This window comes from Mauremys reevesii, linkage group 4, assembly GCF_016161935.1.
Source record: "Mauremys reevesii isolate NIE-2019 linkage group 4, ASM1616193v1, whole genome shotgun sequence".
NCBI classification, from domain to species: domain Eukaryota; kingdom Metazoa; phylum Chordata; order Testudines; family Geoemydidae; genus Mauremys; species Mauremys reevesii.
Window position 1 is genome coordinate 84,209,973 of NC_052626.1, and position 25,211 is coordinate 84,235,183.

General features: G+C 41.7%; 1 long non-coding RNA gene across 2 annotated transcripts in view; it reads left to right on the plus strand.

Moving 5' to 3' along the window:
• Positions 1-6,154: 6,154 nt before the first annotated feature.
• The window catches only part of LOC120403636, a 99,140-nt gene continuing 80,083 nt past the window's right edge, over positions 6,155-25,211 (plus strand). For both annotated transcript variants that reach the window (XR_005597630.1, XR_005597631.1), the window contains exons 1-2: positions 6,155-6,237; positions 24,834-24,953. This is a non-coding gene — a long non-coding RNA (uncharacterized LOC120403636). The remainder of the gene's footprint in view (positions 6,238-24,833; positions 24,954-25,211) is intronic.

The window sequence follows — 25,211 nt, forward strand, 5'->3', positions numbered from 1 at the left end:
TTTAAAAAAAATACTTATTGTGCCTAGCTCTCAAGTGTGTGCACAATAGCTCGTTTTTAATGATTCATGTAAAAGTTGTCTCCCACAATTACCCAAACCTTAATGTTATCCAATGGCCTGAAAAGCTCAGAATAAAAATGTTTCCCACATGCAAAGGCAGCATTTCAATGTTTTCAAATTCTCCTGTTAGGTTTTGTTCATATATAATGTGGCATATAACTGGAAGAAAGTGCTGTCAAGTGATTGAAGCAAAAGACTTAGGAGATGACACTCCAGGGATCTCTTCCTGGTTCTGCCACTGAGTGATCTTGGGGTGAGTCACACAACCTTTCCTGGTCTTCAGTTTGCCCACTTGTCAAATGGTTATCATAATACCTCCCATACAGGAATTGTGAGGCTTCACTAGCTGAAATGTTTACATATCTTGAGATCATTGGATGACAGATGTTGCATACGTGCAAGTGCAAATGACTTTCTCTTTTTCATAGGTGGGTAGGAAGAAAAGAAATACCACAGCTTAGTTTAATTAAGTTCAGTGGTTTTCAAACTTTGTTTTTTTCACGGACCACTTGAATATTGCTGAGGGTCTCAGCAGACCACTTAATGATCTTTCCAAATGTTGTTTCTACAGATTAGCTAACTATTGTAAAGTGCCTTGGATAAAAGTGCTCTTATCTATCTAAAAAACCCTAGTTAACTTTTTTGTTCTACAAATAAAAGCACACAACTCGTATTTTAATATCAGTAGTCTTACCTTTCTAATGCGATGGATGTGCCCTCTCTCCCCCACAGAGCTGAGGCTGGGAAGGAGGGTCGTCTCAACCCGGCAGCTGCAGCCCTGGAGCTGGGGAAAGTCGCCTCTTTTTCTGGCTGCCACAGCTCTGCATGTCCCAAATTCCCCCCACCCTCTCTTCTTCCCCCACTGCCCTCTCCCATCTACCCATCTAGTCCTCCCAAGGCCACCACCTCACTTTACATGTACGTCTTTTGGGTCCAGGCACCCAATTAGTGGAGCCACGCCTATGCGGCTCCACTAATTTGGTGAGTGTCCTTTCATTCTCTTGTGTGTGGTCACCCAAATGCACACCTTAGAGGGAACTATCCGTGGACCACCTGAGTGGAGCTCGCGGACCACTGGTAGTCCTCAGACCACAGTTTGAGAACCTCTGATCTAGTTGCTTTAGTTTTGCCTACATTTTAAATGGGTTTGAACAGCTTCATACTGTATGTCAAAGCCAAAATGAGCAATAGCAGAGCAACCCAAACCTTAAATTTAAGTCACTGGAATGATGAATGATCAATTCTTTCTTGCCCTTAAACACATTCCCTGTGGGAGGTGCAGCACTTCTGAAATAAACACATGTTCATAGAACTGTCATTGAATTCTTGCTGGCTATTTCCAGAAAATGTAGTAAGAAATATTCTGTCCCAGAAGTCAAGGAAGCTTGTTTAACTGTGTGCATTGAGAACGTTGCATGTAATTGGAATGTTCTTTTCAAACAGTGAAACAAATTTCTGTGGTATATCTTGATTTTGGGATATAAAATTAAGGAAGAATTCACCAATATACATCATCTCTGTGTGATGATTTTTATAGTAGTAGGTTCAGATGCACTTCAATGGGAATTCAATAGGACTACTGTTGGAGTAAGGTGGTACTCAATGTGATTAAGAATGACACAATCTGGCTTGCAGCAAGAAAGTGTCCTAATGTGTGTCACTTGATGAGACAATTGAAGCAGGTTTCAGTATCTCAGTGATGCCCTGTGGCCTAGTCATGCAGCTAGGGGAGCTCCCCTGCCTTTCTGTCCCTTTACTGGATTTATTTAATTTCTTTATTAAAACATTTAACACGGGAAAGGGGGACTGTTTTCCTTCCCCACCTTAATTCAAATCCTAGGTCTATATTTTCTTGGGAGAATAATCCCATTAGTGTCAATGGTCATTTATGTACATGTCTCAGAGAGAAGAATTGAGCCATTGTGTTGAGCCCGATTACCCCAATGGTAGTGTCCTAGCACAACTAATCCTGCATCAGATCTGAACTTAGATGGTACAGAGATCAAGAGGTGCCTATGGTGTTTATAGCTTGATCCTCAAAACAGGTATCACCTTTGAATACTAGAATGTTACTTGGATGTTATTAGGGGAAACATTAACTATTTGAATTATATGTTTATTTCCAAACGACACTGAAATACAGTTGCACCAGATCTAGACTTTCCTTAAATCAACGTTTCTTGCTTAATTTTCAAGTTGGTGCATAGAATTTGATCCATGCACCTTCCATTAAAGTCCATGAGAACTGCTAACTATTTATATATTTAGGAAGCTTTAACAGGTTTGCAGATCTTGGCCATGTAAATATCAGCGATAAAACAGTAATCATGACAACTGAGCTTTTGTTTAGAGAAACATTATACAGTAATACAATCATCAGCTCTTTATTGAACAGGCTGTTTTTCCATATTAGAGTGAGCATCTTTACTCTATCCATGATGTGCTGTTTCTGCTGATTACATTAAGCTGAGTGAAATCTCTCATTTCACACATTTAACAAGCCAGACATGTCTGTCTAATATTAATATTAAAAATTGGGCAGGTGTACTGTTTTTTTTTTCAGATGTGTACTTTGAGTATTGAATAAATGGTAACCAAATATCTAAGTATCTATTTGTCCTCTGTCTATTTTGCTGGGTAGGTAATTAGTTGGTTAATTTTTCCCATAACAGCAACCTCCCATATTTTTGGAGCCATTCCTCTAGAGCTGTGCTATGAGTAGCTGAGCAGCTATTAGCAAATGAGATTAATTCTTCATTTCCTTTTGGGTGACCATTTCCACTAGGAAGCCCCAAGAGGATTACCAAAGGATCATCTGGTAATTAATAGCCAACAATTTGTAATATTTGGTTACAAATTGCATCTCGATACACTCTAATGACTGGACATGTGCACTATATATACACAGAATCTCCTTTCTCACTCTGCAACTTGAAGTTTAAAGATGAATTTTCTACAGGATATTCAGTGATTGCCGGGACACGCTCCCAGTATTCCTGTTGAAACTGGTATGCATAACACTGTACTATTCAATATCAGATATTCCTGTAGTGAAGTAATGATAAGCTTCTTTACAACAGGGACCAGGAGAGAACCATTATTTTCGTTATGGCATATCATTGATTGATTACAGTCTTTCCTGGAGTACAATATGGTAGAGATTCTTAAAGGCACAATGGCATTTCAAAGGGAATTAAGTACCTAAATACCCTTTGTGTCTTTAAGAATCTCCTCCTAGAACAGAAGATAATAGAATGGAGTGGGGTTTTGAGGGGAGGAGGGGCTTCTTTCACTTCTGTAAGTGGAACTGTAAAGCAGACATGCTCCAATAATAACAAAAAATAACCTATTGATCATGTAATCTGGCTTGTAAGCTACCAAAGAGAGAAAAGAGGGAGCATGTAGTATATGCAGCATGTCCTTACACATGAGATGGTAGATGCTTAGAGCAGAACATTATAATTTGTTCTAATTCAGGAATAAGATGACAGGTCTGTAGCCACGTTAACAATCAGAAGGACTTAGAATGCAGAACATGCCAGAAGAAAAGATATATGTCCCTGGGATTTGTAGGGCTCACAGGAACTATTTCCTCAGTGGGTCATTTTATTTTGTTAGTTAGATGTTATTGATCTGAACTGCATGCCACCTGGTGTCTTGTACTATGGCCTGATTCCACAAAACCTTACTTGTTTGAGAAGTCTTATCTGAGTGAGCACTACTCATGTAAAAGTGTGCAGATTCAGCTCCCTGCTAAAAAAGGTACTGTATTTTAGTTCAAAAGTATGATTAGTCCTTTTAGTGTTCAGGCAATGGTTAGATGGAACATATTTTGTACCTACATACAATTAATTACATTTCATCTTACAATTTTGATTCAGCAACACTATGACTATTTAGTGTAATAATGGTATTGAAGGCAGGTCCAAATGAAAATCCTGCATGTAAACTCGACAGAAGTTTGAATCTAGATCAAAATTTTATGGCTCATTCTCTACCTAGCATTTTTATATGGTGTTTTTATCTTCAAAAATGCTTTCCAAGCATTAATTAATTAGTTCTCAACACTCCTGTGAGATGTATGGCTACAGACAGGCAGGGCCGAGAGGACAAAATGTTAGATGGCTTGTCTAAATCAACAGAGAATATCAGGTTTGGGATTAGAATTCAGGAGTTTCTGGCTGCCATCCTGTGCTAAAAGCACTATCTCACCTAATTCTGAAATAATTTAAAGAGGAGGTGTAAAACCAATAATTAGATGAGAGGCCACCAACAAAAGCCTTCTGAAAGTATTGTAGAAAGTAGTATAGATGGTGTATTTTCCTGTGAATTAGCACTGAAACAATGACACAGCTTGGAGCTAGATGTTGTGCTTCTGAAGGTGCCATATTTCAGATGAAGCAGAAAACTAATAAGTTCACTTGAGCTTTAGTGACTATAGATGACTATGGCCCCTATATGGTTCTTGTCACAAGAGAAGTCAATCTCAAATTCCAGACAGGAAGGACTGGTTAATTCTGGTATGGATTAACTCACAAAAAAGCATACTTTAGATCTCATGGGCTGGCTAGAAAGCAAGTAGAAATAGAGATAAATGAGAGAGATTTCAAGGCATTCTAGGTTTAATACATTACTCCTGAGGGCATTCTGTGCCAAAAAAATAAAAATTGTGCACACAGTATTTTAAAATTCTTCAAAATTCTGCAAATTTTATTTGTCAAATAAATGTGGAGGCTCCAGCATGGCATTGGAGAGCACAGACCAGTGACAGCACAGAGGTGGGAGATCACTGTGCAGTCTTCTTCTCTTCCCCCCCCACCCGTGACACAGACTCAGCGGTGAGGCTGCATCCAACTCTGACACAGTGCAAGGACCAGGCCTTCCCCAGAAATACCCCAGGGCCCTGCCCCTTCATGCCAGGGCACCAGGTGTGGGTAGGCAGGCAGGCTCAGCAAGGCAGGATCCAGGTGTGGAGGGGCTTAGTGTGGAGGGATCCAGATGTAGGGTAAGAAGATTCTGTGTGGGGCAGTCTGGGTGCGGGTGGCTCAGTGGGGGATCCGGGTGTCTGGGGTGGGGGATCTGGATGCACAGGGGCTTTTTGGGGAGTTCTGGGTGCAATGGTAATAGGACTCTGCAGGGAGGTCCAGGTGAAGGTGGTTGGGGCTCACCAGGGTGTCTGGGTGTGGTGGGGGATAGAGCTCGGCAGGGGGGTGGGTGGGGTGGGGGAGTGTCTAGGTGTGTGTGGGGTCCCGATGTTGGGGGAATGGAGCTCACTGGAGTGGGGATCCAGGTGCAGCTGGTTGGGGCTCGGTAGGGTAGTGATACAGTTGCAGGTGGCTCATTGTGGTAGTCCAGGTGCAGGGGGAAAGGGACTTGGGGGGGGCGGTTCTGGGTGGGGTTGAGGCTTGGCGGGAGGGTCTGCGTATGAGGGGGTCTGAATGCATGGGGGTTGGGCGGATTGGAGTAGCTCCCTATATCGTGATCCATCCCCCTGCAGCTGAGGAGCGATGGGTGCAGGAAGTGCCATGCAGGGGAAGAGGAAGTCCCCTCCTCCCCAGCCAGGACTAGCAGCTGAGCCCAGCACAGAATAAGAGCCACCAGCTGAGTCTTTCTCAGTCCTGCGCCCTGCCCGACAGTGATTTCCATCGCTGCCCTGGGCACCCAAAACATACTGCTGGAGAAGGTCGTATGATCACTCTTATGGTTTCCCTTTGCTTTCCCCTCAGAAAATCATTTTTCTGTGGGAAGCAAAGAAATCTGTGGGGGACATAAAGTATGTGCATGCGCAGTGGCGCAGAATTCCCCCAGGAGTAATATGTTGTCCGTCAAGGATGATACATTTAAAGAATCACATTTTTGTATTTATTTAGATTTAAATCTAAAAGAAACTTCATACCAAAGAGCGTTCATCTAAATCTCCAGGTGTCCTTGATTTATATGCAGAAACACAACAGCAAAGGGGTTACAGAATATAAATAGTCTAAAGCAGCAGCATTTTTCCTTCCTCACATCTCACCACATATGCCTAATCACCAGTCATGTGATCTGTGCTGTTTAAAACTCCATCAAACAGAAATTCCACTCTCAACTGCCACAGCTTCAAACATTTGTGCTTTAAAGGGTCCCCAGGAGGTCAACTCATTTGGGCTATTTCGGATCTTGTTGGGATTAAGTAAGGTAAGTATTCCAAAGGCAAGGGGCCCTTTGAGAGAATGCTTTGCCAGTATATCACTTTTTATAAAGAGAGGGATCAAACTTACATATGTGATGGTGAGTCTCTTTAAAGCTACAATACAGGTGTAATTTCAAAACCCTGATGCTGTTGGTAGGATCGGTAAGTAGCTCATAAACTAGTGCATGAAGCCAGTTATTACAGCTCTTCCAAAATAGTGTTGGATTTATTTCTGTTTTTCCATGTCTGGATTTACTTGCCACAAGGCTATACAATGTATGTAGGATAATAACAATAATACCTATTTTTATATAGCACTTTTCACTGTGAAGCACTTTGAGATCTACCAATCTTTAATGAATCTATCTTCACAACACCTTTGGAGGCAGGGAAGTATTATTCCCATTTTAGAGATCGAGAAGTGAGGCACAGAGAGGCTAAATGATTTTCTCAAGGTCATGGAGGAAGTGTGTGGCAAAGTAGGGAAATTAAAGTGAGTCTCCTAATTCCTGAGCTAGTGCCTTAACCATTGGATCACATTCATTTAAATTCCAATGGTAATTGTGTGGCTTAATACTTTATATCTGGAATGTATTTTGTGTGGCTGCTATTGGATTTTAAAAATAAATTAGGTGTTTCTGACACATGAAAAATTGCAATTATCACACTTGATTAAGTTCATTAAGGGGCAGATGCTGCTACCCTTACTCATGTTGAGTAATACTTACTCACATAAGTAGTCCCAAAATCAGTGGGACTACGCGTAAGTAAAAGCCACCCAACTGTGAGTAAGGATTGTGAGCTTTAAAGGAGCTTTAGCTATATAAGGATGCTGCTATTGTTGCTATAAATACTGCTGCTTTGTAACTGACCTGTTGAGGACTATGTGGGGAGACAACTAAGACATTCAGGACACAGACATTTATGGTGCACATTGACTCTGTCCCCATTGTTCTGATCAAGATGCAGTTTCTTAATTCCAAGCTTGTTTCCACTTGGATTGTTGTGATGAATCGGGCTGTCCTCATTTATCATGAATCTGGGGTAGGTCGGATTCTTCAGCCTTTTCTCTTAATTATTTAATTCTTTCCTTTTATCATCCCCTCTTTGGCTCCTTACCTCCCCTCTCTCCTTCAGTGAGGGAAACTCCTCCTCAGAACATCTTTGTCCTTTGGACTGACAGGGCTACCGGGTCCTGCAACCCCCCCAAATCCTGTATACCCATGGAAGGACTTGCAGGATAGAGTCTTGAGAAAGATCTTGTGAAATTATACCGGGGAAAGCAGGCTGTACACGGATTTGTCTTTTCTTTGAGAAGCAATCAATTTTAGGTAATGTAACTTCCCCTCCCCCCAACAAACAACTCACCCATTTTAATTAAGGTAGAATCTATGTGAAGTAATCCATTTAATTTTTGTACACACATCCAGCCTCTTATCTTTCTTTATTTCCCCCTAATGAGTCCCCGAAGATTATGGGACTGATTCAACACCCATTGACGTCAATGGGAAAAGAATTGTCTTATTGAATCAGACCCATTGTCCGTTTAGACCAGGATCCTATCCCCAAAACTGGCCAACACCAGTTACTTCAGAGGAAGGTGCAAAAAATTCCTCACTAGGCAGATTTGGGCTGATCTCCCTCCATGGAAGCCTGCCTCCTTGCCCCTAAATCCTAATAATTAGAGATTTGTTTAAACCCCTTAAGAATGAGGATTTTAATTCCATTTAAACCTTCTTGTTTTGGATCTGGCCCTATTTTCTTAATTTCAATTTATTCTCAGTGATGCTTTTGTGACTAACTTCAGCACCTGTACTGACTCCTGCTTTCTTTTTTTAACAAAGAATTTAGTCAGTTTAATCTCACATTGGGGATCATCAGTCTTCTAAAGTTCTGGTCAATTTGCCTAATACACATTGGATTAAATTATTACAGCACAGTGCAGGTTGGCTGGAAATCTTTCTTATGGTCTTAGCCTATTATTCTATATCTCTTTAATAACCACACTTTTATGGGAAACCACAAAATAATAAGTACAAGGAAAATGTCATTAATACTGGATTTTCTTTGTATTTAAGACCTACAGTCTGTTTATTACTTAATTTATTTTTTGTTAAATACAAAACCAGACAGCTATATCTAGAAATAGGCACTCTGCCAGTTATTTAAAATGACAATCCATTTGGAAGAATAACTGCTCAGTGACTTATCAAAACCTCCCACATCAAAGGAATCAGCCATCCAATAATTCAAAATTAAAAGTACAGCCAGCTGCCTAAAGACCCCTGTACCATCTGTACTGTGTATTGGCTTAGCAAATAGATGGGCTTTTCAGCGTACCCTGCAGGTTCGTTTTCAGACCAGGATAGAAGGCAAATTCTAGAGGCCTCCTGGAGAGTGCCCTGTGAGTAATTCCCTCTCTTTCAAACTGAGGTGAATCTAATTTGAGCACCTTCACTGATCACAACTGCAGTAGTACTGCACGTTGAGAGAAGTGCTGTAGCCTCACGTGGAGCACACTACCTTAGTTAAATCTTGTGATGACAAAGATGACTATCGCAGTAGCAAGGTGCTCATCCATCCAAGTGGATCTCTCATTCATGGTTTTATTTTCTTAGAGCCTTTCACTACGATCTTCTTGATAATGTCTTTAAAAAAAAAGTGTGAGAGAGAGAAATTATATGAATCTGGAGGGTAAAAGTAACCTAGCTTTGGTCCTGAGTCAGCGCAGCGGGCTGGACTAGATGTCTCCCGAGGTCCCTTCCAGTCCTACATTTCTGTGAATCAGAAAAGAGTCAGAGCAGAAGCACAAAAGAGCTCACTCAGATGACTCCTGCTTCTGCAGAGCTGATTAATCTCTTACCTGATCAGCTCCTAGATAGGTAGTGTTGGAATGCTCCTTCCACTGCTAGTCAACCTGCCCGCTCACCTCAAACCCTTATATATTGTGCTGAAACCACAGCAAGGCAAACATCATGGAATTTTCAGTTCTCTCTGGCCTGTGTTTGTCTATGGGAAGGAGTGATCTGGCCCAAGGTAATTTATTATTTTAATACATATAGAGTGCATTCTGCTTGGGCTACAAGGACAGACATGGAAGGATTTAATGTAGTGAAATAAATAAGAACCAGATTCCCAGGAATAAAATTGCCTTGCTTCTACTGTTCTAAAAGATCTTTCTTAAATACATAAAAGAACAACCTTCCTGGATCTATTATCATGCCCTAGAAGAAGGACTATTTATTAGTTTCCATGTAGTACATAGAATGGAAGAGGCCAAGTTTACAAAAGTCCAGTACTCAAAAGAATGCGGTAAAGAGGTGTTTACAAAGAAATTGGTGGTAATTTTATCATTCATGTGTTGCATCCTTGTTTGCTATTGGATGCTCTATATTAATGCCAGACTTCCTAAACAAATGACAATATGACAGTTCAGAAATGCTGAACATAAAGAAAGATCAAATCTGTTCTATACAGAGACATTGGTTTCTGTTGGCTGAGATAGATATTAAATGAGACATCATATTAAACCATATTACACATTTTAGAAAATGTTTATCAATGAAAAGCTTGATTTTAAAGATTCATAGGCAGAAACAGAGGGTTGCTACATAGGAAACTACCCGGGCTCCTTACACTTGTGTAGTTATAGAGCCACCGATGACAAGTCACCAGCTTTATTATGCTAAGCTAAATGCCCGTTTAAAATATAGTTCAACAAAAATTAATAAAAATAGGATTTGACTGTGAAATGCACTTCTAGAAATGAGGCTAATCTAGGGCAAGACCCTAGTTTCATTTATAATGGAAACACTTTAATAAAGGAGGACGTAAAAGATGGAGGTGAGAATAGACAGCATGAACCCTCTGACAGTTAAGAGAATTATTTTACTTATAGACTCTTGCCTCAACCTTGCTTCTCATATATTAATATCAGGAAATAAGAGCAAATAATTTAAAAAGGCAATATTCACAGTTGTACTTTCATAAAAATTTTATTTAATTTACATTGTTTTCTATGGCATGAAGTTTGGCTTGGACAACAACTTTGGAAGAAACTCTTGTTAGATGTGAAGAAATGCCTATATTAAGAGGGTCTGGACATTTTCCTGTGCAGAGAAGTGCATACCTAATAATTTACATCAGGGATTGGCAACTTTTGGCACGCGGCCCACCAGGGTAAGCACCCTGGTGGGCCGGCCCGGTTTGTTTACCGGCTGCGTCAGCAGGTTCGGCTGATTGCGGCTCCCACTGGCCATGGTTCACTGTCCCAGGCCAATGGGAGCTGTGGGAAGCCGCGGGGGATGAGGGATGTGCTGGCTGCGGCTTCCCGCCGCCCCTATTGGCCTGGAGCAGCAAACCATGGCCAGTGGGAGCTGCGATAGGCCGAACCTGCTAATGCGGCAGGTAAACAAACCGGCTCAACCCATCAGGAAGCTTACCCTGGCGAGCCGTGTGCCAAAGGTTGCCGATCCCTGATTTACATAATATCACAACCCCTCCATGTCCCTTGCATTCAAGGTTATTTAATTCATTTGGAGATAATGGGATTTGAAAACCCATATAACCTTTCCCCCCCCCCCCCCCCCACACATTTGTGTATATTGCCAGTTTGTTCCCTGTACAATTCCCATCCAGTTTTAGGTTTCCTGAGGTACTTTAGTACAAAATCAACATATTCTAGGAATTAGAGACAAGGTGGGTGAGGAAATATCTTTTATTGGACCAACTTCTGTGGGTGGGAGAGTCAGACTTTTGAGCTACACAGAACACTTCTTCAGGGCTGGGAAAGGTACTGAATGTCCCAGCGAAAAATGAGATTGAACAGAGAGTTTAGCATAAGTGGTTAGCACATATTGTAAGGGACCATTCAAGGTGAAGTGGCCCATTAACATCCGTGTGTGGCCATAGGACAAAAAGGGGGGGGGGTTAGTGACTTACAGATAGTAATAAGCCATAAATTCAGTGACTTTATTAAGACCGTGATTTTTTTAGTCTCACCCATTTTGTGTCTCTAATATCCTGGGACTGACGTGGTTACAACAATACTGCATATTCTGAGAGTAACAGTTATGGAATAACAGCCACTGTCTAATTTACAGAAGTCTGGTGACTGTTTGCCCTTCTGGTGGTACACACCAGCTGTTTAGCAATACACACAGTGCTGTACAACTCTTTTATGACAGGAAGTGAACAGGCATATCAATTGAAACTGAAATATGGATTAATGTAGGATATATGCAATTACCCAAATTACCTGGATTAGACAAGAGAGCAGAGTTAACAAAAAGTGGAAAAATCAGTGACCTCAACTGATTGAGACCAAATTCCATGCTTTGGTCACATTGAGTCTGGATTATTCCAACACACTCTTCCTCAGGCCTGGTCCACACTAGGACTTTAATTCGAATTTAGCAGCGTTAATTCGAATTAACCGTGCACCCGTCCACACCACGAAGCTATTTAATTCGACCTAGAGGGCTCTTTAGTTCGACTTCTGTACACCTCCCCGACGAGGGCAGTAGCGCTAAATTCGACATGGCCATGTCGAATTAGGCTAGGTGTGGACGGAAATCGACCTTAGTAGCTCCGGGAACTATCCCACAGTGCACCACTCTGTTGACGCGCTGGACAGCAGTCCGAGCTTGGATGCTCTGACCAGCCACACAGGAAATGCCCCAGGAGGGAGAACCTCTCTCAGTACCAGCGCTCACACAGCGAACGGGAGGACAGGTGGCGTCAAGAGGACCAGCAGGCGACTCAAACGCTGATTGGACTAATGAGGGAGCAAACGGACACGCTCCGGCGCCTTGTGGATGTTCTGCAGGACCGCAGGCAGGAGGACAGAGCCCCCCTGCAGTGTATCTGCAACCGCCCTCCCCCGCCACAAAGTCCCATACCCCCCTCACCCAAAATAACCAGGAGGAGGGGCGCCAGGGGCCGTGAAAACTGTCACTGCACCCCAGCAGAGTGCTCAAGTACCCAAAAGCTCTCATACCCTAAATTTTGAGAAGTCCTTCCCTTCCTGACTCACCCAAGCCCAAATCCCAGTTTCATCCCCTAACTGTCTAGTTAATTATTAAAAATACTTTGCTGTTAATTACTTTTCTGTCATGTTTTTTTACAGAAGACTGTGTTTGAAGGGGGGGGGTGGGGAAGGGGGTTGGTAATTGCATAGGACGGTCACCTTTACCAGGGTACAGACACGGGGGCAGGATCAGCAGCAGGTCACACACACAGTGCAGTCAGTAGGCACCCTGGTCAGTATGGGAGGTGATTTCCAGGTTCTGTGTGGGTGGGGGGGGACGTGACTTTGTAGCGGGGGAGGGTGGTTGCAGATCTTATGCAGCGGTCCTTGTCCTGGACCACAGAGCCACGCAGTAGAGGAATCTGTATCTGTCCTCCTCCGCCACAAGGTCACATAGCCCTCGCACACAGAGTCCCAAAAAGGAGGGATGGCAGGCTCCGTTGAAACAACCAGTCCGGCACTGCGGACCGCTCTAGGAGCAGGAGCCTGTCATTCCTCGAGTTTAGAGGCGGTCTTTACATCACTGCACACCCTACCCAGCACAGTCTGCGTCCTAGTTTCAACCCTTTAACGCAAAGTCATTAATAAAGAAACGTTTGTTAAGTAACAATGGAACATGTATTTTATTTTTACACGTGTGTTGGAAGTGGGGGAAACAGGGTGAACGGGGTATGTAACTGCAGAGGATGGTCAACAGTAACTGGGTAAAGAAACAGGGGCAGGTTCAGCTTCTCTGTAAAGAAACTGAACAGTCACAGGTCACGCTGCTCGCTGGTACTTGAAGAGTTCCTTGTCGCTGTCCAAGGCGCCTGTATAGGGCTTCATGAGCCAGGGCATTAGCGGGTAGGCTGGGTCCCCGAGGATCATTATAGGCATCTGTACATCCCCAACAGTTTTGTGGTCTGGGAAGAAACTACCTTCCTGCAGGTGTCTAAACAGACTACAGTTCCTGAAAACACGCGCGTCATGAATCTTGCCTGGCCACCCGACGTTGATGTTGGTAAAACGTCCCCTATGGTCCACCAGTGCTTGCAGCACCATTGAAAAGTAGCCCGATTTCTCAGCAGCTGACTGTGGAAGAGGTGGACGATAAGGTGCAAGGAGGTGAAAACGGCCATAACTGCAGCGGGCTCCATGCTCGCAGTGCTGTGGCGTCCGTGCTGTCACTGACCAGAAAAGTGCACGAACAGATTGCCCGCAGGCGCTTTTGGGGAGGGAGGGCGTGATTGACGGTTCAACGATGACAGTTACCCAAAACCACCCTCGACACATTTTTCCCCCAGCAGGCATTGGGGGCTCTACCCAGCATTCCAATGGGCAGCGGGGACTGCGGGAACTGTGGGATAGCTTCCCACAGTGCACCGCTTCCAAAGTCGACGCTGGCCCCGTTAGTGTGGACTCACACAGTCGAATTAGTGTCCTTAGTGTGGATACACAAATTCGACTTCGTAAGGTCGATTCCACAAATTCGAATTAAGTTGAATCGAACTACTCTTGTAGTGTAGACATACCCTCAGGCTGACCTTGAAGGCCATGTGGAAACTGGTTCAACATACAGTGGCTGTTCCACTAATTGGAGCACATTGTCAGGAGCACAACATCCTGATTCCACACAAGCTAGCTTCTTATCTGTATCAGCTCTATTTTTGATTAATCTCTTTACAGCCCTAAATAGTCAAGGACCTGAAAGACCACCTCTTCCTGCCATCCCACCAAAGCAGCTGTATTCAACAGGGATGCTAAATTCCAACTTGCTGAGAACAGATCTTTCTCAGTGAAGTGCCCTTGACTCTGGCTTGCACTACCACTGAAAATCAGGTTGAGCCTCTGTCTTGGGGTGGTAGGAGTGCTATGCAAGACTCATCTTTCACCGCAAATCTTTTCTTATGGAAGTGCCAGTTGGTAGTCATACCCAAGAGCATGAAATATGCTAGAGTTGACTCCTCTTAATCAGAGGTTTAAATCTGTATGGGTTAGGAATTCAGAGAGTTTTCTCATCTGAGGAATCTGTTATTGTTTCTAAATTTATGTAACGAGTACCAGATACTATAGCAAAGAGTGGCTTAAAATGGATGTATAATTATCAATTGCATATTTTACTAAAGATGAGACCTCCAGCAACACAGTGCTTTCTATCACTATTCTAGGATATTGGTTTGCTACTGGCTTAGTGGGAAGTATTCCATCTGCTTTATCGGAAACAATACCTTCAGGTCTTTCCAGGTCACAGCCAAATATTGACCTAACCTACTCCTAGATCTGATAAGAACTTCAGGTCATAGCCAGTAGCAAGCCTCAAACCATGTTATCAAGAACTACAACATTCATATTGTCTGCTTAATTTCTGATGGGGACTGAGGTAGGTCTCTCTTTCCCTCTCCCTTTGGTCTATCAACTCTGATATAATAAATAAATATAAGTGAACTATAACAGTACTGTTTCCTAACTAACCTAATAAAATAAAAATAATTGCTGATTTCCTTTACAGATGTGTAGTTCAGTCCATTTATTCTTCTTTGTTTATTTTCCAAAAATTAGAAATCAGCAAAAATAGGAATTCATGAACACCAATTGGTTACAAAAAAAAAAAAGCAGACATCTTGTTAAAATAGCAACCACAAAAGCAATAGGCTGTGTGAGAATCCTTCACCTTTCAAATTCCAAGCATTATGGCATTCAGAGCAGTAAATTATATTACAGTAATCTGCTTTACCAAAATATATATTTTAAATTTAGTTTACACTGACAAGCTATCCTCCTAAATGTATGCCTGATCCATATTTGATTGCTAGTCTTGATTCCCGTGATGTTTAGTACCAAGTTCTATCTTCCACTAATTTTTGTATTTGATTATTCATACCCTTTGCTACTTAGATTCACACTGCAGCTTCCCTGCATTGAAAATCTCAGTGTTTTTCTCATCTCACAACCCCAGCAAAATCTGGTTAGACTCAATGTAGTATTATTAGACCCTTTTTCTTTGTCTGAAAAAGCAAGTGGGGAGAGGGTTTGTCTCTTGTATTCATCTGGTAAATTATTAATGAAGCTGCTAAATGGAACCCACATGGTCAGACTGGGTGGGTGGAGTTAGCTTTAGAAGATGATGCACACAGGGGAAGTTGGGGAGCCTTAGGCAGTTGATGCAAAGAGTACAGATGGTAGAGATGCACAGCTAAGTGATCTCAGGATTTGCCCAGGTTGATTTTTTGCCTGAGGGCAGGATGAAAGGGTGCTTTCCACCAGCGAAACAAGAAATAGAATGGCTTGAACGTAGGAGAGGAGTGTGTGGCACTGATAGTCATTGAAAATTCAGGGTTATTCTTTTACCTTCTCTGATTCAGTTTCCAGAAAATTGATCAAGGTATTATTTGGAATGCCTGTTTACTGAGTTAGCAAATTGGAAAGGAGTAGGAAAATGCACAGCACACTTAATTATGTTTGTATACTGTTCAACTGGCTGTGTAATTTATTTTGTTGATATAAAACATCATGTGCAGGATTCATGAATACTGTGAGGTAATCCGGAGATGGATCTCTTTCCACCCAAAAGACATATACACAACGATTGGCAAAATTCTCAGCTTCCTCATTTGCTACAAAACCCTTGAGAAATCCTGTATATGCATCAAATGCAGATGCAACAAACTACCACTCACTCTCTAGATTTTTTGAGAGTATGGATGAATGTACTTACTGAATTATTCAGTGTTACAGATTTTACGAGATTTATATATTTTTTTCTTTTTGGTGAGCTGTAGCAACTCAAGTGCATAAACTGTCAGAATGTTAGAGGATTGTCAGTCCCAAAGCAACATGGTTCAATGTGCAATTCCCTGGGGCAACAATAATATAAATGGAGGAATTTCCTTTCTAACCATTCTTGTAAGAGATAACATAGAATCACTAGTCTCATGCTTATTTGGCTACAGTGTAAGAGAAGGAGCAAAATAGTCAGGGGTAAGTTGTGGCTGTGAGGTTTAAACCTCAGGTTTGAATTATTTATACTCCCTGAAACAGCAGCTTCAAATGCCAGGAGGGTTGACTTAGCCCTTCAGCCTTACAAGGTATATTTGAGTACCATAGATCCTTACAGCAGATTATTTGAAGGGGTTCTCGGTGAACAAACAGAACCTTATTTTTAACATCTCCATGGATACTAAAGATCTCCTGGCATGTTTTGCAAGAACAGGAGTATACGGTGGAAACATTAGAAATTTTTTTCCAGATCCATGTCTGTTGGGCTGAGAGCCTCTCTCTACCCCAGCAGTGGCTGCATTTCAGTGATGCCACATTTAGGGCTCTATTTTACCCATTTTGTAGTAAAACCCATAAGAAGGAGACTGGGAATTCTGTGAGCTGAATCTCGTGGAGTTTTATACAAATTCTTCCTTCTGGGGGAGGAGGTCAAAGTAGAGATGGGATTCACCCTACAAACCCCAGGGAAGTACTAATTCAAGGAAGGGGTTGTCTCCCTGTAGCATTGTCTGTCCTTCTGGGAAAATGGCTCCTGAAGGAGATCCTGAATGGAATCTCAAACCAAAAATCTTTGTAGAACAAACTGATTAACAAAACTCTATCATGTTCTCTATTGTATACTCACTGACAATTATGTCAATGATGGTTATTGTTGTCAGCATGTTTAGGGCTGTGTAAACACAGTGGGGTCAATGCTCACTAGCTTGGGGAGGGTACCATCCAGAACAGAGAGAAAAATATAGTTCAGCCAAACCTAATACATTGGATGAAGAGGCCCATATTGTTCAGGGACTGGAGTGTTTGCTTTTCTCAGCATGAATTGTAGAGGTCTGTGGATGCCTCCCTGGACAGGCATGTTTAACTCAACACATCTCACTCTTTTTCAGTTTTGATTCTCATCTCTCCTACTCTACGTACTTTCTTCATGTCTCTAACTGGAATATGTCTTTCCCAATAAAACATGCAATCAAAACTGCCATTTGTTGAAGGAGTGTTTTCATGGGATCTCATTTTTTAAAAAAATGACTGGTTCTGGGACCAAAAAAAATGACATTTTTGTATTAATGCCAAGCCTTGGTGGGCCTTCATTATGGTGATTTTTAGGGGATTGTGATGGTTTTGTTTTGGGTCAGTCTTTTTCCTCCTCCTAATCTTACTTCAAAGAAGGACTTGATGACCTTTGTATACGTTTTGTCTGCTTATCCAAGTGAAGAAACGTGTGCTAAATCAGGTGGGTAACAGCAGGTGTAACCCTGGTCTTCTGGTTAATCTCAGGCCATATGATAGGCTCATGACTACCGCCAATTTACCATGTACAACTAACTAATATGTATTATTAAATGGGTATTTGGCCATAGAAAGGAAGATACAATCATTAGCTTAGTTCCAAGGCAACAAAACTCTGGGTAGAGAAATTGATTATAACTTAGAAATGTCTAGGTTTGTATTCCAGTTATCTGTTTGGCAGGGGCATTTTCTATGTGAATCGCACAGAGAACAGTACTGTTAAAAGGAGGCTAGTTGTTCCTCTCACTCATTTGCTCATGAATGGCTTAGAAAAGCATAAACTGCCCTCTACTGGGCTTCGCAGGAAATGCCCACAGGTGTAAGGAAATTGCTAACGGGAAAGCTCAGATAATGACTTGCTAGTGAATTGCATACCCAACTTTAAACCAATGTTGCAAAGCTACCCTGAAAATCTACCAGCCTAGGCTCAAGTCTGCTCTTCTGTGCTTTACCATGATGATTACAGTTAAAAACTTCTATTTTACAGACTCCTCTAAAACAAGCAAACAAAACTATTCACTCTGGGCTGTGTTCAATCAGAATTTTGCAAAGTTGTTTGAAACCCATTCAAATGGCTTCAGATTGTTTCATTTTTGAGTATAGGATTTTAGGGTAAGACAAATTAAGGATCCAAAATAATTGATTTCTTTTTTCTGTTCTTTAATATTATCTTAAGTGTTTAAGCCCCACCTCACCATTATATTGCTTTGTTACAAAGGTTCTAATGCCGAATCTGCATCATCTTGTCCTGTCAGTAGCCTAATAATTCTTTCTTCTGCAATGCCTCCATGTTGTGTTTCATTGTCCATATTTCTTCTGTTACTGATTCTCTCCTCAAAAATATGGTTTAAATTGTCATTGTACATGAGTTGAAAATGTCAGTGAAAGCAGCATTGGGTGGTGAGTTTGTAAAGTGCTCTGGAATTCTTTAAAATGAAAGGTCGTAGATGATGATGATACATTGAAAATAGTGAAATCTACACAAATTTATACAGTCCAAAAACATTCAATAACATTATTTCTCCTTTTAGCCTCAAAGAATGGGTAGCCACTACTCAGACCTTTTGTTCTCAGAGAGTTGTTTGCTTGGGAAGTCATTTGTGTTCAATTCTGTATGCAGCTTGTGGATCTGGCTAGTGCCATTGCATCTAAATAGAGAAATTTAGGAAGTAGCTAAAAGAGGAAGCCTGGTCCAAGATTTGGGTAGAAAATATTCATTTTCAGAAAAAGAACCACATGTAGGTTACACCACTGTGCTTTTAGACTTCCCCTTTCTTATAGATATTGTAATCTATAACACCCATCTCAGTGGTAGTGTTTGTGGACTCCCTGCATGTGTGGTGGCAGTTGATGGTACCTCGGGGCTTTTGAAAATAGGTATATCTTTCATTTTCTGGCTGATCTGTGCCACTTATCAGAATTCATTATGAACCAGCGTCTAGAAGCCAGCTTTTAATGTCAGAACCAAGAAATAGCTCAATAGATGATTCATGCAGCTAAACACACAATCTCCATTGTGGAATCCTAAAACAATTAACGATCTTTGGATTCAGCAGCAGGACAGTCCTGTGATAGGGAAATTGACTACTATCCTTTAGGATAAGACAGACAAATATCACCAGAAATGATTATTTAAAATTAAATGATTTTAAAATCTAGGAAGGGGATGTCAAGTATCAGAAGGGTAGCCGTTTTAGTCTGGATCTGTAAAAAAGCGACAGAGTCCTGTGGCACCTTATAGACTAACAGAAGTATTGGAACATAAGCTTTCATGGGTGAATGCCCACTTCGTCAGAAGGACAAAGTGGGTATTCACCCACGAAAGCTTATGCTCCAATACTACTTTTAGTCTATAAGGTCCCAAACTAGATACTATCAATTTAGTCTTAAATAGAGACTGGGAATGGCTGAGCCATTACACACATTGAATCTATTTCCCCCATTTTAAGTATCCTCAGTTTCTTGTCAAACTGTCTTAAATGGGCTGTTTTTTTTCTCCTGCTGACAGCAGTTCATCTTAATTAATTAGTCTCTTAGAGTTGGTTGGGGAACTCCCACCTTTTCATGTTCTCTGTATGTATATATATCTCCTCACTATGTGTTCCATTCTGTGAGTCCAATGAAGTGAGCTGTAGCCCACGAAAGCTTATGCTCAAATAAATTTGTTAGTCTCTAAGGTGCCACAAGTACTCCTGTTCTTTTTACAGGACTCTGTCGCTTTTTAGAAAGGGGATGATCACTCCTAGTCTAAAGAGAGAAGCTGGGGCTGCTAGTGGGAGTGCTAATCAATATTGTGTCCAGAACCATTTGTACCAATGTGAAGTAGGACTATCTATGCCTGCTTTAACCTATGATCTTAAAATATGGCCTAGCAACAGAAGAATAAATAAGTTCAATGAAACCTGCCCCATTTATGATAGCATAACCCATATATTCTCAGTCAAGTACAATTGCTCATAAACAGAGGCTAAGTGTCTGCCATGTTAGCCTCTGTGGCAGCAGGGACAAACTTAGGAATCGTTTACTAATGCCTGCCCCATTTAACTTTACAACGAAATAATTAAAAACATCCACATCCATTTATAGTACTCCTCAACTTTTTGGTGTTAATTTAACATTGATAAACCATCTAAACCTGTAAAATAATATAAATCCCAGAAATTAACCCAGGGCTCAACCCTGCAAGCTGCTGACTACTCTGGCCCCAGTCCAGCAAAACATGGTACTACTCACATGTTGAAAGTTAAGCATGTGCTTAAATGCTTTGGTAAGTTGGGGCCGAAGTGCCTCAGTGTCTTGCAGAACGGAGCTCTAATTGTGAGCTGTATAGGAATCCCAGCAGGTTTTGAGTGATTGAAGGTTCATGAGCAGTAGCCACCTCTCATTGAAGTCAGTATATAACAGGTCTCCGTTTGTGATGTTATTGTTCAGTTGCATCTTACAGCCTACAGTATATCTCACAGAAATGAGTTGCAATAGATCTTTTGCTGTCTCATATTGCTCTTTTGGAACTAAAAACAAAAGTAAAAAATATTGCATCTGACTTGTATCCATGGCCAGCTGTCTGATTTGAGGTGAGGGGGAAATCCCAACTATTGTCGATAGTTCTCTGAAAACATCTGCCTAATGTGCAGCAGCCATCAAAAAAGCTAATATCGTTCTTCCAGTAGTGTCCCTAGGGATGCTCCACTTGAAGTGCACATGTGCTTCTTGAGCCCTCGATCAGACTTTTTTTTTTTCTGCTAGCAGTACCTGTTTGGCCCATGCACACATGCTGTGTTGTCTCGTGCCAGACCCAAGGCTATATAGGGATGTGCAGGTGAACAGCCCTCATTTCCTTCAGCCTGAGATGGCGCTCTAGCGTGCCTCCTTGTGTGCGCCTCGGCTATTTTGTGGTCTTCTAGTTGTTTAGGTTTTGTTAGTATAATTAGTTGTTAGTAGTTATAGTTAGTAAGTGTTAATGAGTGAATAGGGTTTTTTTATTCCTCTTTTTTGTTGGGTAGCCTTTTCTTCTAGGGCATGCTTAGCTCACTAGGCTTCAAACACTGCTTCTCCTGATGAGAGGCTCTATCTGTGAGCCAGCCACTCTGTGTCTGTTGTTTGGGGGAGTCCCACATCGGTCAGAAATGCAATTTCTGCCTCGCCCTCAAACTGAGGATAAGGAAGAACAGGGGGTATAAACTCGGACTGTTAATGATGGAGTGTTCATTTTGACCAACATTTGAGTGTGATCAGGAGACCCCTCCTATACATCTGTCTCTGGACAGATCCAGCACCCTTCCACCTTGACTCAGGCTTCCTGTAAGAAGAGGAGGTCTTTTGAGAGGGCTCTCAAAAAGTAGAGTATGGACTTTCATCTGAAGGCGACTGCTCCGAAAAAGCCCAAGTCCCTTAAAATCTCCAAAGCCTTGACCTCTCAGCATGGTACTTTTGAGTCAAAGGATTCCTCCTCTGGTACTGGCAGTTACAAACCTGTCTAAGGGAAATTAGGCTCTGGCTGTTGATGAGTCCAAAAGAAGCCCTTATAAACTGTATCTTCTTTATAGGGATTTCCTTACAATCTACTGGAGCTCAGGGCTGTCAGGAATGCCTGCTTCCATTGCCTGCATTTCATTGGGGCAAATCAATCAGTCATGGACAACATGTCTTGCATGTTGTGTGTCAAACAGGGAGGACAAGCTCTCCCTTGCTGTGTACCCTTATTTGCTTTATTTATACATCCATCTACCACTCAAGCTCCTGACTACTCCTTATCTCCTTTCATAAGATGCAAGTTGCGTGCTTCACCCAAGTCTAGGGGGTTTTCTACCTTTGGGTGTGATTCCTTAATGATTCTCAGTGTTAGACTCTTCCTGGTCTGAGGAAGTGCAACAGGTGTTAATGAGTAGTAGAAAGAGTCAACCCATACTAGTTACCTGCAGAAATGGAAGAAATTCTCCCATTGGTGCTGTCGTTGCCTGGTGCTGCCTGGATCTGTGCCTCTTTCAATCACTCTTGTTTATCTGATGGATCTGAAGAAATCGGGATTATAATTTAGCTCAATTAAGATCCATTTGGCCACAGTATCAGCCTTTCATCTGACAATAGAGGGTTTTTTCATATTTTCTCATCCTGTATTGTCTATTGGAGAATTCCTGTCCCCAGAGTAGAGATCCAGCTCTGATCTGGGACCTGAACCTAGTACTCAATTACCTTATGAAACATCCATTTAAACCTATGGCAACCTGTTCTCTACTCCATTTATCTATGAAGGCAGCCTTTTTAGTTGTCATCACATCAGCCCATAGAGTTGGGGAGATTGGTGCCTTGATGACAGATCCACCCTTTATGGTATTCTTCAAGGATAAGATTTCTTTATGCCCAAATCCTAAATTCTTATCTAAGGTTCTCTGAGTTCCACCTTAACCATTCCATTCATCTAACATTATTTTTCCTGAAGCCACATAACTCTCTGGAGGAGTCCTGTTTTCCTATTCTGGATGTTAGAAAGGCTCTGGCCTTCTACTTGGATAACACCAAGCAATTTCGAAGGTCACCCAGGCTATTCTTCTCCTTTATGGGTAAATCCAAGGGAGCCATAATTTCTGTTCAGGCTATGGAGAAAGATATCTGGGTGTATTGTCACTTGTGAGATTGCAGGCATTCATCCTCCTCAAAGGGTGATAGCACATCATACCAGGGCACAAGCAACATCTACAGCATTGCTTAAGAATGCACTGGTTTCAGAGATGTAGGACTGCTATGTGGGCTTCAGTACATACATTATTTGAAGCACTATGCTTTAATCTATGCTGTCAGATATGATGCAGCTCTGGGTACTGCAGTGTTATCTTCAGTTCTGAAGCTCCCTTCTCCCTCTGTGGAAACTGCTTGGAAGTCAACTGAAGTGGAGCACCCATAGAGATGCCACTTAAAGAAGAGGTTACTCACCTTGTGCACTAATTGCAGTTCTTCAAGATGTGTCCCCCTATTGGTGCTCCACTGCCCATCTTTCCTTTTCCCTTCGCTTCAGACTGTTCTCTGTAGAGGCATTTGGATAGAGAAGGAATGGAGAGCGGTTTGCCTGCACATCCCTATATAGCCTTAGTGTCTGGCATGAGGAGGCACAGGGCATATGCACGGGCCATACAGGCACTGTTAGCAGAAAAATCTCAGATCAAGGACTTGAGGCACATGCATACTTGAATTGGAGCACCTATAGAAGGATGGACATATCTCAAATAACTGCAGTTACTGCACAAGCTGAATAACCTCTTCTCAGGAACCATTAGGAAAAGGATAGATAATAAAACAGAAAATATTTTAATGCCACAATATAAATGGTACACCCACAGCTTGAATATACCATGCAGTTTTGGTCACCTCCTTTCACAAAAGATATATTAGGATTGGAAAAAGTAAAAAGAAGGTTAACAAAAATGGTTAAGGGTAAGTAACAGCTTCTGTATGAGGTGAGATTAAAAAGACTGAGACTGCTTAGCTTAGAAAAGAGACAGCTAAGGTGAGACTATGACAGAAATCTATTAAATCATGAATGGCATGGAGAAAGTGCATAAGGAAATGTTATTTACCTCTTCTCATAACACAAGACCTAAGGCTTACCCGATGAAAATAATAGGCAGTAGGTTGAAAACAAACATAGGTAGTACTATTTTGCACAATCAACCTGTTGAATTCATTGCCAGGGGATGTTATGAGGGCCAGAAGTATCACTTGATTAAAAAAAAAATTACATAAGTTCATGGAGGATAGATCCATTAGTGACTATTAACCAAATGGTCAGGGGCCACAACCCCGTGCCCTGGGTGTCACTAAACCTCCAACTACCAGATAGCCCTGTTCTGTTCAATCTCTCTGAAGCATCTTTCACTAGCCACTGTCAGAGACAGGATTCTGGGCTAGATGAACCTTTGTTCTGAACCAATCACTTTCTCTCATATCCTCTCTCAATAGTATTCTTTAATATTTAATGCTTCCGGTTTGAGCGTTCTTGAGAAGAAATCTTCTTGTAACTTTTTAAAACTAGTGATTCCTGCCACCCTCCACATTCCATTTAGGAAAAAGTGTACGCACACTTTATATGCAAATACAGATCCTGACTCTGCACTTGCATCTGAAAAGTTGAATTCCTTTTCGTATATATAGACACCCCCATTAAGTTGTAAGATTGGGACCTTATAGCTAGAAACTCCACAGAATAGATACAGTATTGGGCAGTGGCAATGCAAGCTTTTCCTGTGTGTACCTTTTAAAGAGAAAAAGATAATGCATTAGTGAGCCCAGGGGTTCCTTCCCCCAGTTCTGTGCTACTACTCTGAGGAAAAATTTGAACTGGGTGTGTATCGGGCTTTTACATGGAAAAGTCTTAGTGGAACATGTCAGAAGTGCAGCTGTCTGTCTGGAATCCTGTACAAGCCCAATCTACAGGGTTAAGACTGACAGGTGCTTTAGACCAGAAAAGGGGGTGTGGAGGGAAGAATTTTTTTACTGTCTTTATTATTTAAAAAAAAAAAAAAAGGGCAGTAGAACTCTTCACCGCCCCTCTCCCCCCAACACATTGTTATTCTTTGTCTTCTTTTCTGGTGGACGCAGTGGAAAATATCAGTGTTCAGGCCTCAACAGACAAAGATGTATGTCACTTTTCCTTCAATTTACTCTAATTATAGTTTGTTTCAGAGGTAGAGACAAGACTGAAGGACCCTGCCAAGCAAACACGCTATAGTTACATAGTAATTATTTTATATTTTTACTTTAGTAGAAGATACGTCTCCATATTCTAATGTACTTTCTTTTACTGTCCAATCAATAAAGGTAAGCCTTATGGAACCAGGAGGTGGCAGTGGAGAACACACTGCAAAGCTATGAGATTACCAAAAGGATATTTCCTGTGCTTTCTCTGCTCACTACAGAGGTGCATGCTACTATTGTGTAGTAAGTGCTACTTTCCTCACTAAGATTTATTTCCAGAATCTCAGCCTTCATACCAACGTTAATTGGATGCCAGCATTAGAATTCAGCTTCCAGGACAAAAGGAAGCCCTGCTTTCATTTAGTGTGACCTCTGTGATGAGTTGTAGCGGGGGGCTCCTTCTTGAATTATCAACCCTGCAATAATTCCAACCGTGATCAGGACCCCATCCAGTACACTCAACAAAAGGGTTACATCTGCTCTGCTCTTCTGAAGTTGTTT